A 16438-nucleotide genomic window follows, 5' to 3' on the forward strand; every position below is an offset into this window, starting at 1 on the left:
TGCATAAAAATATTCAGTTTCTTTGTATCCCAATTTACTATTACAAATTCTGAGATGTTCACTGCAAGAATGTGAACTGATTTGTATTTCAACCTATTTATTATTTGTATTTGTTTCACCTTATGTGTCAGAGGAAATTAAAAAAACCACTGGTCTAATCACTAAAGATCCAGTAGCACCTGGATAGCATTTCAGCCCACCAAATGTAAATGTCTGCTGCTGGGTGAGCGGAATCGCTCTCTAGACTTCAGTGATAAATTGCATCTCCAGGAATTACAACAGCAGCTTGGACACTTAGGCGAAGATTTAGTTGCCTAAACATAGCACCTATGCCTCCTGTCATTTTCAGGTGATGTACAGTGTCCTGCCTGGCCTACATAAAACTCATGTTGTACCTGCCAGGTATGGTTATGTCCCAGATTACCTCAGGTGTCTCAAAGGCACCAGACACCAACACGCAGGCAACTGAATCCCATCCCTGTGCACTTGCAGACATGTATGTGCACGTATATTATGCTGCCCGGTCTTTGTATCAGAGCCAGATCCCGCCCATGTAGTCTGTTGCATATCTACAGTGTAGCAGTAATTTTAAAAACCCTTTAAAATGTTTTTATTTTTGTTGTGAGCATTAAAGGTCCTACTTCTCTTTATCAGGAAAGATGCTTTGATATTGGTGTTCTTACCCATTAGCAGGCAGAACTGCCAGCAGAGCTTTAGGGTGCAGATTAAGCCTTGGCAACTGGCTTTCACCCAGAAACTTGAGTGCTTAATTCACTTCTAAAGTGTGATTACTTTTAAAAGATTTACTCTTACAACCCCAAAGTGACCCTGCTGCTACGCAGTGCATGCTACACGCTCAAGTGCTGCCTCCAGCGATCCGAGAAGCATTACACGGGTGCACTGGTCCTCCTCTCCCTGTAAGCACAGGTGGACGATTTTCTTGAGATCAAGCAAATTTTAGGGCAGAAAGATGCGTCTAGGGAACTGGAAATGAGTGGGTTAAGTGGCGAGCATGAAGGAATGGATGGTGAGCCATGAATCCCACCTGCCCCCCGGCCGCCTGCCCAGGGAGCGATGCCCACTGCCTGCCAGACAGATGAGAGGTGCCGGCCAGCAGCCCAGAATAGCAGCGGGGCAGGCGGAAGGGAAGGAAACACACACGTTCTTAAGCAAGAGGCCAACTCAATTTGAACCCCTCAGCATTTGAAGTAAGGTTTTTTTTCCAAGGGACTGAACTCCCCAAATCCCTGCTGGTACCAAGGGACAGCGTCTAAAGGCTGAGGAGCACGGACCGAGGATGCTGTGACACTAGCAGATGGTTCTATCACTGTTATTTCATATACATCTACAGCTGGGCTGAGCGGAAAGAGGGAAGTCACACGGCAGCCGCGGTGTCACGCAGTGACTTCCTTGGTGTCACACAGGCTTAGAACATCCCCTTTAACATGTATTAGCCCATACGTTGTCTGCAAAAATGGGAACCTTTAAGCAACTCCTATGAACAACGCCCATCTCGGCCATCCTCCATGACTCAGGAATCTGCTCCTGGATGCTAGCATGTATTTTCCACTTCCTTTCCCTGCAGTGTATATAACAGAAACGAATCTGAGTGCTGACACAGTAAGTAGATTGATTGCAGTATTTTATTTTTTGGACTGAGTCCCAATTTTAGTCTGATCTGATTCTCAGATAGGAGGGTGTACATTGTCACGTAGTTTGTAAAAGCAGTTGCTACACTGATTTGACTAGATATGCAAGGCTGTGCATCTGCATATCAGAAAGCCAGATCGTGCACACTGCAGATGCAACAAATTTTCTCAGAATAATAAACTGGAGATTTACTGAAAACAATATGGAAATAATTTTATGGGCTTCTTCCAAACATGCAGATATAAATACAGGTCAAATTTGCAGACAGTGTTCAAATTTGCATCGTCATGTTTTAAAAGCAATTTGAAAAGAAAACATTTTATAACGGTTCAAAGAAAAAGCCTGGGACACTGCAGATTTGGACTGTTTTCTTCTCCTACTACATTACTGACAATGGATTATGCCAGGCTCTGGGAAAATCTCAACTTTCAATCCATTACCCAAATGACAGGTGAAATTTTCCAAGTGCTCAGCATCCAGAAGGTGTCACCACCAGCTGGAATTAAGCACACAGGTGCTGTCTGCTGGCTGGCACTTTGAAAATCCGGTCTTCTAAAGGACAGCTATACACTTAAAATGGAAATGTATTAATCAGTATATATCAGCAAATATAAGCAATATAAGCAAATACATCTGAAGTGCACAAGCAGCTCAGAAGCTCGCTTTCCTGCAGATGGTAAAACCAGCAATTCACTGTCCCTTTCCCGAAGTCACGCTAGCACATAAAGCTGCTCTTATTCTTCCTTTTTTGTAATACTGCTTATGCAGCAATACCTCTGTTACAAAGTTTGAGAATGAAAAGGTTAATCTCTGGTTGTTTCATATTGTATCCCATTCTTTGACACAATTTTCTTAATTTTATTCAAGAAAGAATGTAGCCCTGGTAATATAAATGGCAGTACAATTACTTGTACATACCTTTTAATGGATGTACCATTTTGAGACAAGTTTTGACAGAAATTCACACCTTATGATATGGCTATGATTTGGTCTGCACATACAATTTTAGACCAAAGCTTTAAAGCTTCCAGGCATCTCCTGAACGATGGGAGGAAGAAGGTCCTCAGATCCCTTACTATGTGTTAGTTGGTTAGCATTTCTTCTAGAAAATTAACCATAATGGTTTTAAGCAGACAAATTACTCTCTCACAAATGGATTGGTTCTACTAGGCTGAGCAAGACAGATGAACAGTGAAAATTTTTTTCTGGCAATAAGTAATAAGCTGCTTTGAACTATTATTCAGGCTGGAACTGTACACTAACAAGTCCATGCGTAGGAGTCTTCATCCACAAAACAGAGTAACATGTAAAAAGGGTGCTCTGAATCTTAATACAAAGGTGTGTGACATATCTTCCAGATAGGAAGCATTATAAAAATGTTATTACACACACATATTTTTTAATATTAGGCAAATGAGACACCCTGCACACAGCTACAGTCTTAGGGCAGTGATCACAATTGAAACGCCTGGCTGATCTTAGGGAGAAGGCAAAAAAAAAAAAAAATATTCAGACAAAACCACAGAATCACAAGGGATGGGTGATGTATTTTTTACCGCCCTCCTTGCCCTACCCCCATTTCAGCATTTTAAACAGTTTCAGCATCCTTTAGAAGAAAAAAGAAAAAAAATTCTTACTTCTTCTTTAAGCTGTCTGGTTGTTTTCCTACAGACGCTATCTCAGCATTACAGAGTCAATACATCTAACAGCATTAATTGACGGGTTTTTTTACTCAGATCAAGCAAGTATTTCCCTTCACTTTCTCTTCAGCAACAAACAGAGTAACTTCGGATAACAAAAGTATTAGAAGATAGTATCTCCAGAAATAAAATCTATTTTACAACAGCAGGAAACAAATAAGGTAATAGGTAGAGACTTCAGACAGCCTATTTCAACTTTGAGTTTAAAATGCAAGCTGAAGGGCTCAGAACTCTACTGGGCAGCACTGAAATGAAGTAAGACAAGCAAAAGGGATGTATTTCTGAGCAACACACCTTTCAACCACGTTGTCCTAAACTTTCTCTCTGTAATCCCAAACTTTGAAAAAGTCAGTAAACCTCCTCTCCTGTAGTAGCTTCCTGCACCTGCCCCTACAGGTAATAAAAGATTACAAGGATCAGAATCGCAGTGTTTATGAAACTGTTGTTTTTTTTTTTTTTTCTGCTCAGCAAGCAGCTCATGTCTTATTCTTAAAATGAAAGGAGTGGCTGTGTTTTTAAAAAAAAAAAAAAAAAAGAAAGAAAAGAAAAACAACATAATGAAAAGGAAGCACACACCCATATGGAAAAAAAATGGCAAAAGCTGAAGCATGCCTATTACAAATGCTTTGCTTATTACAAATGCTTTGTAACCTTGTCACCAACAAAAACAAACAATTAATTAAACAGAAGGGAAACTTCAAGGTTTTTGTTCCTGTGTATTTTCAGAATTTTACAACTGTCCACACTTCCATCAAGGTCTCATGCTGCTCTTACAATTGTTGTGGTAGGTTTTAATATCAAGTGTAACAGCAAACAGATTTCCAGTGAGGATTGAAATTGTAAACCTTGTAAGTGTCCATGCAGTCCCACAGATTGCAACTAAGAGCAGTGGTTTTGACACAGCAATGCAATTCCTGCAGTTCCTAAAGCACATCTAAAGCATGTGTAAGATTTCTGCTTATGTAAGAAATGCAAATTTGGGGCTCTGACAGATCTACAACCCAACAGGCTTGTATTAAACATACCCCCAAGTTCTGTATCTTACTTCGCACAGTTCCTGCAGCATTTGAATATCAGCAAGAGATTTGCTCTGTTATAACGGTAAGAAACATCTGCCTAAGTACATCAAATGATTTCTGGATTTGTTTCAGATAAAATGAGTAAATGCTGACTACTGTACAAGCTGGCTTGGCTACAGTTCCAAGCTTAATAGGAAATTTAGTTTGCAACAGGTGACCACATTCAAGATGAGAAAGATTTCACTCGCTGTTTAGGGATAATTTTTAAAGTTACCAGTACCCAGATAGATTTTCCAGACACCCGTGTAACCTGGTGTTACAGATTTATGCCTGGCAATAAACCCCACAACAAACACCACAGAGCTGGTCGGAGTTATTAAACATGCTGTAACACCGGGCTGGCATCTCCTTCCCCAGATTGCTTCCAGAGCACGACGTGGGTGCAGCCACCCCGACTGACACAACCTGCGCTAAAACCACGGATGTACAACGCAACGGCGGGTGTGGGGTTAAAGTCGTCCTCACAGCTGGATATACCAGGTCTTCATCCTGCTGTCAAACCCACATGCGGACAAAGCAACGTACTTGTCACCAAAAAGTAGGTCCAGCAAGGGAAAACTCTCACCTTACCTAGCGACTGGATGAAAAACCTGCAGGGACTGGTCTCTAGTAGGACTCTCCAGTACAACACGGCATATTAAGCTACTCCTTAATAAATACACACCTTTTCAGCAGCTGTGATAAAGCCTGTAACTTCCTGCAGCAGTCACTCACCTCTATTTGGGCTTCAAAGGACTTGCTCTGATACGATAAATATTGAAAATGTACCATGCACAACTTAGTATCACACAGGGTAGTAGAGCCATTACCTTCAACAACAGCCTGACCGTACCTGACTACAGAGAGGTCACAGCTTGGGTTGTTACTCTGCTGTAGTAAATTAAAAAGTTATGTATTAATCAAGGTGAGCTATGTCCAGCCTTACAGCAGTCACAGCAAAAGATCCTAATAAAAGCCCAGTCAGTCAAGGTTTGATGCTTTAAAGTTACTTTACCTCCACTTTTTATTCATTTCTTCAAATCTGGGATATGCCTTTATGCTGATGTGTTGCACATTTATAATTCCAGCATATCCATCATCTCTGTACTTTTTATTTGTCAGGTAATTCCTTCCACCTGCAGCTCTCGAGTCATTTCAGCTCTTGGGTAAGACCCCTACAACCTGCAGTGCTCCAGACAGACTAAAAGTCTCTGTTGTGCTTCCCCTGCTTTCTCAGTGACTTTGTTAGAGCCAAAACCCCAGCAAATGCTAATTATGGTCTTATGTACTTCTGCAGGAACACTAGCAAAATGCAACCATCTGACCAAGGTGAAGATTATTGTTTGCTGCATGCACAGACACACTGAAGTTTAGGCAGAGTAGATGATGTGCCATCCAACGAGTTGGATGCAGACCACTGGGAAGCAACAGAGGCCTCGAGGGTCTGCCTGCTCACCTGCACAGCCCCCAGTCCCCAGAGCAGCGCTGGCCATCGGTCCTCTCTGCGTACCTCAAGGAGGGTGGTTGTTACCAGTCTTTCAGGTATCATCGCAGAGTCGGCCCATAGTGCAGTTCCAACTTTTTTGCTACATACCTACCCATCTACTCACCCACTCCTACCTCCTCTCTCTCACTTGCCAGTCTAATTACCCTCCCACTCACATTTTCTCTTACTCACTCACTAACCCACCCATTTACATGTTTTTCATTCATCTCCCCGTTCAGTTACACAACCTGATCCTCAAACACCTTAAATCCACTCACTAATAGTAATTTTACCTCCTATGATACACCCATCCTCGCCTCTCTCATCAACATCCCTACCCTTCACCGAGCTTCCTGGTGGCTTGAAGGAAGAACGCTTACCACTCCGAGTTCCCAAGGTCCATGGAGATCCCTGAGGTCCAGCTCTCTGCGCCACACCAACGCCGACCCGCTCCTGGGATCCCTTCCGAGCGAGCCGAACGCTTTCTGCCGACACGGATGGCTGGGGGGGGATCACACCTGTGCAGTGCTGGCGCTGGCCCTGCCTTTGCCAGCTTCCAGGCGGGCTGTGCCTCCGGCGGGCACGCAATGCACACCCTTGCCCCCACCCTACAAAAAAAAAAAAAAAAAAAAAAACAACCTTTATTTGGAGGCTTGCGACACAGCCCTCTCATCCTTTGCGGCGTTCTGTAAGGAAAAACAGTAGTAATGCTTCAGAAAGCAGAGGAGGTCTGGGGTAAAGGCGCTGGATCGTGACCGTAGGCAGCTCTGAAGGGACTGGCTCTGGCCAGCGTGGCCATGTGCTAGCTCATACCGACCGGCCTGTCTCTCATGGGGTGACAGCAAAAACAATGCTTTGTTTGTCCTCTTCAGGGCCACAGAGTGTTTGGTTTTGGGGGGATACTGATCTAGCTCTTTGTGGTCAAGACAAGGGAAAACTTTGGAGACAGCCCTGCTTGGGTGCCCAAGGCTTCTGGTAGCAAATAGCAAGCCCTGAAGAAGAAACAACAAACAGTTGTTTCCCACCTCCAAACGGCTGTTTCACCCCCCAATAAGTGAAACTATAGTAAGAAACAATAGTTGAAGTGAAGAAACTTTGAGAAGAAGACAGTCTAATGGAAAACGGGGAAAGACTCAAATAACTACAGTACAACTTTCACTATTTCTGTCACTAATGGCAAACTGTAATTTTTTCATTTTCCCTGTAATGCCCTCTACAGACTTGCTGCACACATAATTTCCTTGCAGTTTAAACGCCACAAGAGAGTTTAGGAGAGAAAAAAAAAAAAAAAAAAAAAAAAAAAAATCACTGAACTTATACTGGCATAACTCGCCCATATTAAAACATTTTAATTTCTGAGCAAAATTGGCCCTTCCAGGTAATTTTCAACAATTTCTCAAGTGACACCATAACAGACCACACTTACACTAGAATAAAATATGCATCTGAGAAATTATACTGTAGCTGTTCAGTTTAAAACCTATCTTTAATCAATGCAGTTTTCCCAAATTCTGAAAAACTGAACATACACCACTTAAGGTAAGTGGTATATCTAATATTCAAGAGCAGGTAACACTATGCTGTTCATATTTACAGGCTGCTAACACCACAGGCAGAATTACTGAAAGATGAGAACGTAGACCTGACATAATATGGTGAAACAAAGAAATGGAAAAATTTAGGCCAAATATCAGGCAAAGAAAAATCTTGCCATCAAACCTTGTGGAAAAGACTCCAGAAGATAGAAGTGGAAGGCCAAGTTCTTAGAGTATCTCTAGCCATAAACCGCAGGGAAAAAAAAAAAAATGTAGCAGAAAACATGTACTGGCAAGAAGATGGTCTGGATGATCTAATGCACTTTCCATCTCTAACATCTATGATTCTGTAATTCCGTAGAAGCGCTTAGCAGAGGGCTGGCAAACTTCTGTAGCAACTCAATCGTCTGATTATTGTGTGATTAATCAAAGTGTTCAATTAAAAGGAGGTCCTTGTAGCTGGATGTTGTAGCTATGCCACGCCACTCTCGTTCAAAGTTGCGCATTGCACTGCCAGGAGAGAGCCTGATCTGAATGGCAGGCATGCAGTAATTACAGAGTTGTGAGTAGCTCTCCTAAAGAGGCAAAACAGAATTTAAGTAATTAAAGAGACAATCATTATCTTTCTTGCAAAATGCCCGGGGTCAACTTCTGACAGTGGATTTGATAATACAGAGTTCAACTTTGTCAACATTTATGCATGCAAATAAATTTACTTATACACGCGAGTAAGCATTAATGTGGTTGAATCTGTACTACACAGCAGTTTTAACTATTTACTCTTGATTTGCGTGCTGAAAAAATCCTCCCTTAAGGTGAAATACCAGATTGTTTGTCAGATCGTGTGCTTTGTTTGCTATTTTCAAGTTAATAAGTAAGCATATAGAACACACAAAAGGACATATGGCATGAGCACACCTTTTATGTTTAAAGCATGTGTGTGAGAAAAATGGATTACAGCAATATGAAGTTTAAGAATCAGGAAAATCAAGAGGAAAATGCAAAAGAAGCACAAAAAAAAAAAAAAAATCTCCAAAGCACAAGAGTAGAAGAAAAGAGGAATATGGAAAGACAATCCTTCACAACATGAAGAACTGTGCTATGTCTGCTGGAAGCTCAGTGCCCGAACCATCGCTGCCCTGAAATAATCTCTGAAGTTGGGTTTTGAGGTGTTTTGCTGTTTTTTCTCTTGGTCAATGGAAATTCTACCCCAACTCCGATCAGGACGGGGTATGGTTAGTGGGATTATAGACAAAGGCAAATTTTGTGAAAAGTAGGAAAAGAAGAACAATTTGTGTTGCTGTTTGAAAAAAATGCCAATTCGATAAATGTCAGGAGCCAAGCAGGCTCTACAAATATTACTTCTAGACTATTTATTTTATTGATGTCTAGAAATTTTAGTAAGGGATGGACTCCTCTTTACCACCATATGATGTTATTAACCCTACTCTTAAGTACTTGGGCTCTGAACCTAAAATAGAAATATAGAAGGAGTACACTGACTACTCATTGTACAGAGATGCTTCCGTTCAATGTAGACACCTAAAATCCAGATGCCAAAGGGAAACAGGGAAGACTAAAAATAAACAGATTGCTTGTTTTGAAGAACAAGTTTAAGTCAGCTCTTGCTTGAGCTCCACCATGACTGAGAGACAGGGGAGGTGTGGTGTCCTGAGCAGGTTGAACTGAATGTCATGCAGGTGTCACTAAAAGGGACAGTCCCACCTTCTCCTTCGCTTCTGGCCATGAGTTCCTGCTGCTTCCCCATCAGCACTAGCAGTCATGCAGCTATGCAATGAGTTGGGTCAGTTCTCATCTTCCCAAAAGAAAAGAAAGGGAGAAGAAAAATCTAGTTTTCACACAGATCAGCAAATTGAACTGGCTCACCCCACGGCCACATGGTCATCAGTGATGACTGTGGAACAAGCTAGCCTTGAAACTTCATGTGAAATATGCAGAGCAGTTCAATTCATCACGTACATTCTGGTCATCTTAAAACCACATCAACTGCAAGACAGCATGTAACAATCATGGGAATCCAAAAACATGTCCACAGAAGATAATACTGTCACCTTTAAATAGTAACCCAGTGGTAAGAGCTCACCTGGGAAGCTGGGCACTTCTCCCCCTGCAGATCCCACCTCCTACAAAGTCCCTGAACCAGCAGACTTCAATCAGAGCTTGGGCTGAGGCTGCTTTCTGCCCTCCCACTGGAGCTGGGCCAGCTCAGAGAGGAATTCAAAATTCACAAAGCCTAAAGAGAAAGCACTGGAGGGCAAGTATGACTCCATGAGAAAGAGACTCCCAGGAGATGGGGTAGAGCCCTATATTCTGGTCCCTTCTCCAGGAATTGCTCATGCCTACTGCACTGAAGATTAGATAAAATGTATACACGGCTCCTTTCATACTAAAGCTTGAAAAATATATCCTACGAGCTATGTAAATACACTTAAGAGCCAGTAAGAGCTCTGCCCTAACAGGAGAACAGCATATACCTACCTGTATTCTTGGAAATATTTTTATTTTTGGTGGATAAAAGGAAATCAAAGAGCAAAGCTGAGATCTTCACAGTTATGACTCACTTCTGCCAATCTCATGTTTTGGCAATAAAACTGCATGTACACTCTCACTGGAGCCTGTAATAACAGGTCATATGGGGAATCTCAGTAGCCGCTTAGGTCCTTAAAGCTACAATTCAGGTGCCCAAACTTTGATCAGAAGTTAGAAATGCCTGCTGGCTTCCATTTACTGCACTGGTGAACCCCTAACGTCACAGCATGGCATGGCAGCAGTGCCTAGAGGTGGCCCAGTTTGCCAGAAGACATATGGGAAACAAGTGAGAGAATTAGACACCAGAGATCATCACACTCAACTCTACCCTGAAAACGCACAGATAAAAGTGGCTTCTATTCATATCTCACATTGCTGGTACACACACTTTGTTGGTTTTTTTTTTTTTTTTTTTTAAGTCTTGGTATTACCACTCTAGTAGAGCAATGGAAGAGGAAGCATTCCTCTTTTCCAAGTCCAATTTTGAGCTCACCATTTTGCATGCAAACTTCAGCTGCGAATTCTGCATTTGGATAGCTGCGGGCCATAAAGAACTTAGCTCTAAAAATTTACAAAACAAACAACAAGCCAACAAATTCTCTATACCTTACCTGTGAACTTTTGCATGGGAATCCCTTTGAGACCAGCACAAATGAACTCCATCAAGGCAGTGCACAGACTTAAACCATCAAGCACTGTGTAGAAGACATCATCCTACACACCTGTGCAGCTCATTTTAGATTGTGTCAGTGTTTTCCTTATATGCAATTTACAGCTTGTGTTTAAAAAGCTAACATTTAGGACAAAGGAGGGGGGGTTTCTAGGGTTTTTTGCTTGTTTTGTTTTTTTTTTATAAAATCAAGTCCTCCTTCCCTAACTAATGCAATAAGCAGTTTTCTGCTTCAGAGAGAAAGTGCTGTTAAACCTGCCTCCATGTGATGCTTTTTTTTTTGGTCAAAGTAATCACAAAAAACACGGAAAAATGTAATCTCTACACCATGTATTTTAGGTTCTTTCTATCATATTATGTGACATTTTAAAAACTGCAAGGAAATGCAGATACTACAAACATACATGGTAAAAAAAAAGACATCAGGTTTCAAAATATGATTTTTTCAGTTCTTTTGGGTGTGAACATCTCTGCGCACCGCATCAATGGTAACAGCCTGCTCCCCAAAACAGGCAATTATCAGTAGCAGCATTTTCCTGTCCCACAGGTGGGCACGCAACAATGAACTGAACATCTAAGACTCCTTCTCCTCAAACAGGGCCTGCTTGTCATTTCTTAGCAAAAAAATTGCTCCAGCATAAGGCTGAGGGAATTTGATCCACTGCTTCAATACAGGTTTAACAGTTAACAATTTAGGGGCTATAAAAATTCGCAACTTCCTTTCCTTTTATCTGAAATGATAAGAAAACAATGATTTTTGTTGCTCTTGCCTTTTTTAAAAAAATAAAGTCCCTCCTGAGAACAATTTGATAAGCTTACTGTTAAATAAATGCTTTTCAGAAGGCATGCAGTTCATTTACAAAAATACTTTGCAAAAATCTAACTTCAAATATCTAATTCATATAACATTCTCCTTTATTTGTTTAATTCAAGTGAAGTATTTTCCTCCGCCCTTTCCTTTTCATAGGCTTTTCACACCCACATAACAACCAAGTGACTCTTCCCTGACCCTGCCTCCCACGCCTTTTGGTACAACTGCTCGCTCGAAAGTCACCCCGCGCTTGAGCTCTTCTCCCAGGATCCAAAGGAAGCACTTGAGAAAAGGAAATCCAGTACAATGATAAACCTCACCGTTTTCTGAGTTGTGTTTTTTTGTTGTTGTTGTTGGGGTTTTTTTTTGTTTTAAACCGCTGGGTTTATTTGCAGTTCTGTAGGGACGTGCGGTGTACAACTGCCCTCTTGGTTACAGTTTCGGAAAAGAGGGAAAAAATACCAGTGAATGCTTCACTACAACTGCCGACTCAAGTGGGTTTGGGAACGCAAGGCATCCCAGTGTCACCTCCCAGTGTCATCACCCAGGGAAGAACAGCAGCAGTGAATTCCTCCCTTCACGGTAGATGGTCAGGACACAGCACCAACAATTCCTACAGCCAGTGCCTGGCAGAGACCCGTCACCAAGCATGGTAAATTAAATAATCACTATTCTGCTTTCCCCATCTTTGATTTATCTATGCATTCAAAACAGTGTTCTGGAAATCCAAGAGCTACAGTAACACCTATCAGCATCCTCTCTAAATGGAAAACATAGTAATAACGCTGGTAACGCACTGAAGGAAAAGTAAATAACACTATCCTTATTTTATTGACAACTAAGAATAAATAATGACTTGCCCAAGAAGCACTCGCTCCAAAGAATCCCTCCCAAAACCAGTGGCAGAGTTGACAGCAGAGCCAGGGAGCACGACTTCCAGACCTAGCTCCTTCAGCCAACGTGATTCCTTCTAGCCAATAACATGTCAATGATTTGGGTTTCTGGAGAAACCACTAACTGGTAGCTTTTTTTCTTGTGATTTACAGAACCACTTAAAAATAACATAATTTCTATTCTAGGCTTATTTTAGGAAAAGTATCATTAGATTTAATTCCAGGAATGGACATGTGATTTTCATATGAAATTCAAGACCAAAGCCTAGTTCATTCAGTGAAGTGTAACAGGAAAATTACAGCATGTCTGTGACTCCGGGATGATACTATCCCAAAGCTGGAGGGCTGCCCCACCCTCTTTGACTAGTACCAACGTGAGCAAAGGTTTGTAGGTTATAGGTGGGAGGGAACAGCAATTTCAAATTGTTTTTGTCAATCTGATTGACAAAGTTTTCCCCTTTATTTATTCCTGAACTGTGGCAGGCCAGCTAGTGTTTTCTGTAAAAGCTACTCCAGTGAAAAAATGAACACATTTTGCCACGTAAGCTGTTAAAAAGGTTTCTTTCAATCACATTTAGCAAGATACCATCTTAGCAGTGAAAATGAGAAGTACATAAACTTACCAGTGCGTTACTGGGAGAAGCAACAGAAATAAAGTTTAGGTGTTATTCAGTAGTCAGCACCTCAGCTCCTTCCTGGCACAAAATAAATCCCACAGGCAGCAGGTACTAGAACTGTCTCTCCTTTGCTACTCATACCCGTACGCTCACAGACGTCTTCTGAATCTGCCACCAACAAAAGAAACCACAATAAGACTGCTTCTCTGATGCTTCATAACTGAGTCAGTAGGTCAACAATTCCTTCGGTTTAGAAGCCAGACCAATTCCCTTAAACACCCCATTTTTTTTTTTTTTTTTTTTTTCCTGATGGAGAAGCCAACTGTCTCCTGCCAGTGGCAGCCCATCTGCTTCCAGAACAGAACCAAACTGCTCCAAGCCACCACCTCGTTTTGGCGCAGATATCCGTCCTGACGCAACTCCATTTTGTCTCTCACGTCTGGGAAAAACCACAAGAAAATACTTACAATGGAAAGACAGTCAGGAAACTGCTCCTTGTGCACCTTGCACACTGCTGCCGGCTCTCAGCCCACGTTCTCGTTTCCCAACCCCCGAGATGGAGCGGCAGGAGGAAGAGCACCTCACATAATACCCCAGTCTGCCTTGTTCCATGCAAGCATCGGATATCCTGCATGTGCATTTCAGGCGCACTGCTCGAACAAAGAGAAAGCTCAGAAGCTGCTATCCCTCTTCCCGATCCATGACTCAAAACGTCTGGTTGAAAATTGGTTTCGTAATAACCCTTTAGTACCACCTACTCACATCACAGAGTGATTCTTGCAGCAAATGCTCAGGAAATCACCGACGAGTGCCAATGGAGCTACTATTCCAAGAACTAGCTCTTTCGGTTATTCGTTCATCATTTGGAAACGGAGATGCTTTTACTTTCCCTATCGCACAGGATGTATTTTTTTTTAAGAAGAGCTTTTAACTATGATCCTGTAAAATACTTTGTTGATAAATCACCAGCTGAAAACTTGCCCACTGTATTAAAAAAAAAAAAAAAAAAAAGAATTTCACAATACTCATTCCAGAAAATACAGTAACTTCTTTCTGGAAATAACTCACTGGACAAAAATCAAAAGGGCAGAATTAATTTTCAGAGACAGTTTGCATCCTGCAGAACACACAAAGATGGTGTAGTCAGCCACGTGCCTTTCTGACCACCAACAGCAGACCCTTGACTCACCCAACCACAAGATGAGTCGCTATGAATGATTTCCTCTTCTTCCACACTCCCCCGGGGTGCTCTGTGCCACTGGCATATCCTGAACCTAATCCTGACTTTGATGGAAATTCCAAAACTCATCTTGTAAGGCTGTGGCCACCAGCTAACGATGCAGCCATCTGCTAGCTCCTGCTTTGAGTCACCTGTCAGCAATACAAAAGGAAATTACTCAGCAGCAAGCACGTGGAAGCCCACTGCTACAGTCTCTGGCGGACCCCTTACAGGAATACAAAATTCTGGAGCACTCAAATCACCCTGGAGGAAAAGTGTTCTATTCTGTAGCACTGACATTGAAAAAGGTGAAACGCGGTTAAAAAAAAAAATAAAAAAAAAATAAATGACAGGACCACAGAGAGCGAGCATTTCAGCTGGGTTTTCAATGCCAGCATCACTGAAGCTACGGTGGAAGGGGGGACAAAAAAAAAAAAGACGACATTTCACAAACACTAGACCTTCACTGTGCGTGACAAGAAAAATAATTAAAACAACTGAGAGAACTAATCTGTGGCTGCTTAGGAAGTTAACTCTTCGAAGGAAGTGATTAAGTAAGAGAACAAAAGCAAAGTGTTATGTTTATCAAACAAGTAAACTTAACACGAGAGTGCTTACTCATGTAAGTAAAGACTGAGTACTGTCACAGCCCTCCCCATAGGCATAGGTTCACATGCAGCTGGGATCTTATTGATTATTAAGCAGTTGTTATTTCAAAGAAATAAATCTTTTAAGAAATACAAAGTACTGCTTTGCCGAAACGCCAAACACTATCAGAAAGGCAGCCACAACGTCCAGTGCCTCTTTATGAAATTCCCTTGATCTAACGCCTATTCCGGACAAAATTCACAAGGATTTTCCTGAGAAGACCCGATTAACCACTACGATATTTACAAATTCAGTGCAGCAACAGTCATTTTTTTGTTTCATCACAAATTACACAGCTCACGAATTCAGTCCTCTGAAACAAGACTCCAAAGTTCTCCCCAAAATAGCAGATGAAGACAGTGAGCAGACATGACACTGTCAATCTTCAAGAATTTCAGAAAAATTAATTAATACTAAAGATTTAATTGTCTAACCTGCTTCTGCATGCAGAAAGAGCCAGACCTGGTGCCTCTACGGTGGGGGAGGGAGGCACTTCTTGTTCCTGTTTCGTACTTGACTTTTTTTCCTGCGCAGGAGATGATCTAATTATTCAACGTGTCAGTATATTGCTTCACCCTTTCTCGTGTGTCTCCTCACATTAACATAATTTAACAATTCAGCTCATTAGCAAGAAGACGAGGAACGAAATAGCAAATTGTCCTTAAAAATCAATCACACAGGCAGGAGTCTTTCCATGTTTTGTCCTGTACCTATCTGGAACTCTATGAGAGCACACAACCAACAACGCTGAACGTAAACCAGCAACAAAGCTCCCTAACCCCGATCCTCACGCTGCTCAGATGGAAGCGTACCTGCTCGAGACACAAGCCTCACCGGTGAGCTCTGCGAAGGAATAATTTTAGGTCCTGCCCGATTAGAAAGGGAAAGAAACTCCCAAATGACAGCCCTTTATTGTTCCCAAATGTGCTGATGCTCAGCTGCAGGCACTATTGGTGAGAGGGGGCTGATGGATCTCATGTATAATAATTGGGCATGGGTGATGAAAGCGAGGGATCAAACCACGTAAGGCTGTTACCGATCGACTTGGAATGGATCTGAAAAACCCTGAAATCCAAATATAACGTGAACGGTACCTCTATTTGCATACGTAGGATGCTAGCCGAAGTTTCCGAGCCTTTTTATCAAATGCCTTTTTTACAGCAAAGAGCCATTCAATGCCCAGCCCTTTCAGCAGATACGGATTTGAGAAATATTCTTGCGTTTTAAACCTTGCCTTGAATTACTACAACAGGTTTGTTCACAAATTAGCTGGAGCAGAGTCCCCATGGCATACATTAAAACCACTAGTTCTCAGAAAACATTTCTTCAGCAATTTTGTGTATAATAGCAGTGCCTATATATAAACCTGTTTACGACTATTTCTAAAGAAGAGCCTGTTCTGAAGCAGCTCCTTTATTGTGATCGAACATGCTGGATTCGTTCCCAGTTAAGGCTTATATAAGGCCTTCAAGGAAGTAGAAACTTATTTTGTACAAAATCAAGCCAGTATAGTAGTAGGTGCAACGGAATTATCCTGTTACACATTAAGTTTTACTAATAAAAGACCTGCATTGCAGTCATAAAGTCAAATGCTGCATCCC

At 41.7% G+C, this 16438-nt stretch overlaps 1 protein-coding gene and 1 long non-coding RNA gene across 2 annotated transcripts in view; one reads left to right on the forward strand and one right to left on the reverse strand.

The window, feature by feature from the left end:
* LOC104368568 (endonuclease domain-containing 1 protein) overlaps positions 1 to 16438 on the reverse strand; it is a 176523-nt gene that overhangs the window by 65002 nt on the left and 95083 nt on the right. Inside the window, exons 5-6 of the mRNA XM_042792580.1 lie at positions 12977 to 13138; positions 6275 to 6502 (exon numbers count right to left, since the gene is read on the reverse strand). The gene's annotated coding sequence lies outside the window, so the exon portion shown is untranslated. The remainder of the gene's footprint in view (positions 1 to 6274; positions 6503 to 12976; positions 13139 to 16438) is intronic.
* On the forward strand, positions 1415 to 8157 carry LOC116962357. The gene is made up of 2 exons (XR_004407527.2): positions 1415 to 1620; positions 4787 to 8157. It is a non-coding gene; the product is annotated as an uncharacterized LOC116962357 (long non-coding RNA).

This window comes from Tyto alba, unplaced genomic scaffold (assembly GCF_018691265.1).
Source record: "Tyto alba isolate M040663 unplaced genomic scaffold, T.alba_DEE_v4.0 Super-Scaffold_2, whole genome shotgun sequence".
NCBI lineage: Eukaryota > Metazoa > Chordata > Aves > Strigiformes > Tytonidae > Tyto > Tyto alba.